The sequence below is a fragment of the Bidens hawaiensis genome, unplaced genomic scaffold, assembly GCF_021521415.1.
Source record: "Bidens hawaiensis isolate Kalapana, Puna unplaced genomic scaffold, B.hawaiensis_p1.1 tig00033504_1, whole genome shotgun sequence".
Taxonomy (NCBI): domain Eukaryota; kingdom Viridiplantae; phylum Streptophyta; class Magnoliopsida; order Asterales; family Asteraceae; genus Bidens; species Bidens hawaiensis.
The window spans coordinates 173094-176424 of NW_027495743.1; the positions used below are offsets into that span (position 1 = coordinate 173094).

Genomic DNA, 3331 nt, shown 5'->3' on the forward strand with positions numbered 1-3331 from the left:
CGAACCCTGCTGATAACCGCCCTTGCGATAACTGTTCTGCTGTCTGTTTTGACTGAACCCCTAAAAGTTCGGGTTTCATTGACCCGTGGCATTCCCGTACCTGAAGTTCGAGTGGTTCCCCAGGCCCTGGTGATAGATGTTTGAATTAAACCCTTGGCCCTTGGAATCCCCGTACGCGTAACTGACCTCCTCCTCGTTGGGATACTCCTCCTCGTCAAACCCGGGGCAATCTTCTGCCTTATGCCCTAACTCACCACAATCTGCACAAATTGGGAACTTCAGCCTAACTTTACCAACCTCCTTCTTTTTCTCTCGTCTATAAACTGTCAGTTCTCTTTCCACTAGAGGCTGATTTAACTGATCTGGTGACCCCCTGTTTTCTTTTTCGTTCTGCATATGCTTCTGACTTAGAATCATCACACATGAACTCAAGAAAATCCAAGTCATCCTCTTCGGGTTGGTTCAACAACTATCCATTACACGACGCCTTTAAATGCTTTCTATTCTCATATGACAACCAGTCAGCAAAACTTTTAACCAATTCTCAAAATTCAATCTGATGGTGCAGGCATTTTCTGATCATTTCCTTAAACCAAACAAAAGCTTCATGAAACAACTCACCCGGAAACTGTGAAAAATTAGGAATCTCAATCCGGGTTTCACTTGTCTTAGACTGCGAATAATACTCGTTTAAGAACACTTGCTGCATATCACCCCAATTCTTTATACTCTGCATCGGTAACGACTTGAACCGGTGTTTGGCTTTGTCTTTAAATTAAAACTGGAACAATCACAACCGAACCTCATCCTGATCAAAAGTACCATCACCGCTAAACCCGCAAATGGCAGAAAAATACGATAAGTGTGAATATGGGTCTTCGGACGCCATCCTGTGAAAAGGAGGAACTATGTTAATGTAGCATGGTTGGGATTTAAATGCCTGTTGTCCCAGTATGTGAACCTGTGGGACAACCGGTGAAGCCCCATCTGATATAGCCGGTCCTGAACCGACTATTCACTCCCTGAGCCGAGGCCACATGATTCCTTCGTCGGCCCCTTGGATTTTCAAAACCGCCCCTATTAACTAGAATTCCATGTCTTCTTTCTGCTTGAAATCTCCGAATTCCAAATCTACCCCTGCCTCGATTTCTAAGACCACCACCCTCCAATTAACCGGTTTCCTCTACTTCCTCATCCCAACCAACATCCTCTTCATTTATCGGCTTGAAGCTGTCATTCTGTCTAATTATCCAGTCACCCTCGTTACTACCATTATGCCCCTGATTTATTTTATTCCAATCCTCATTTTCTTCGTCTTCGGTGTGAATACTGACATGATCTTCGTCTTGGTCAATATGAACTCGTTGGCTGGGGGAATTGGGCAGATGGCCCAGGTCTGTCAAGGCTTCGGTTACTGGATTGTTGGGCTGAATTATGTGGTTATTGATTGGAGTGTATAGGTAGTAGTTGGCCATTGTTTGGTTGATTTTGAGTGTTGGGTGGATTTTGGTTTTGGTTCGGGTTAAGGTCAAGGTTTCGTTTCTGATTCCGACCTTCCATATCTGATTCTCTATTCTGAGCTCGGTTCTGCTAGGCTACACGTTCAATCTCTAGCTCGTAAATCAGTGGAGAATTTCTTCCTGAATGGCGGGTGTGCATAAACCTGTTACCTGCACAATCAACACACCTCGTGTAAAATGGGAAAATAAAAACTAAAATAAAAATAACAACTTGACTAAACTAAACAAAGAAATCAATTAATCACAAAAACCCGAAGCGCACTAACTCCTTGACAACGACACCATTTTGATGATAGGCTGTCGCAATATAGTCAAAAGCAATTAAAACTAGTGTCCTAATCACTTTAAGTTAGTCAGGGTAAGTGGGGTGTCGAACCACGAGGAGTATGTGGTCAATGCAATGTGAAACCGATTCCTAACATTATGAAATAAACTATCAAAAGTGCTGATCACACTAGCAATTGATTTAGTTTAATATTAAGCAAGTAATTAAGCAAAGAGTCAATCAATAAACAAAGCAAATTACACCAGGGAATTCAAGCAAGTAACTTACAGTATTCTCATGCACCTTAACAGGTTGATTATCGCTGGCCAACTAAAGATTGCTTAATGAGCTAAACCTTAGGCATCAATAATCGCTAACAGATGGCACTGATTATCAAACGGTCCCTGCCAGTGTGACTCAACTAAGGGCCATTGTATGCTTTCTTGCAATTAACTAGCTAGCACGACCCTATGAGCAATTATTATAGCAGCCAACAAACTAATCGTTCTGATCAACAAAAACCTAAACCGACAGAAAGCAAGGACATACTAAACATCAATACTCATAGATTAATCAAAGACAAGTACAATTAGTTGTTCTAGTACCTTGAGAAAATAACTGAAAGATTACAAACCATACATCCCGGGTATGACTCGAAGGAACTAGCCGTGTTTCATCATGTCTTGGTCTTCAATTTTGATGATATGGAACATGTATGTGACTTAGAGATGATTGCAATTGATGTTAGGCTACTTTTCCCCTCTAAAACTGCTCTGAAAACTAAATAATGACGATTTGGGTCATCAAAACACATTTTAATCAAACCCTAAGTTTTCCCTTCTATGAGACCCACCGTGTATCGCAATGGGTACCCGTATTGTGATGGAACAAAAGTCAACAACTTTTAAATATTTAAATGGCATCGCGATACGCGATGCCCTGTCCTCACACCTCATCGCGATACGCGATGGGTGGCTATACCAGCTGAACCATTTTTCCATCTCGTTTTCCGTGTTGGACATCCCGAGTCTTCATCAAGCGCTCGTGCAGGTCCAAATTAATCAATTTAAGTACCTGTGTCCTGAAATACAATAAACACACATGAAGTACCAAAGTTCCTAAGATAAACGATTAAAACAACTAAATTAACAAACCAAACTGTATGCAAATAAACCGAACATCAATCGACTAGTAACGTTTCATAAAAGACTAGCTTAAAAGGATGGAAAATATGAATGCAGGCATCGACAAGATAAATTTCTTCTCATGTCGGAGACAAGATTAACCTCAGAGATCTAGTGTTTAAACTAGTGGCATGATCTAGTAGTTTACTTTGGTAGACTTATCAACGTTAGGGTATGTGCTTACATAATGAAGTAGAGTACGTGTTCACACATCACAGTTGCACTCATAAAGATAATTACTTAACATATGATCTAGAGTTAATTAAGGATCTTAGTAGAAATGCACATACCATGATAAGTAGCTAACGCTATCGTCTCAAGGAAGATTATCTTGCAGTCAAGGAAAGATGTTAATACCGGCA

General features: G+C 40.7%; 1 non-coding gene across 1 annotated transcript; it reads left to right on the forward strand.

Moving 5' to 3' along the window:
• Positions 1–554: 554 nt before the first annotated feature.
• Positions 555–659, forward strand: LOC143584946 (small nucleolar RNA R71). Its single transcript, XR_013144466.1, has one exon. It is a non-coding gene; the product is annotated as a small nucleolar RNA R71 (small nucleolar RNA).
• The last annotated feature ends 2672 nt before the right edge of the window (positions 660–3331 follow it).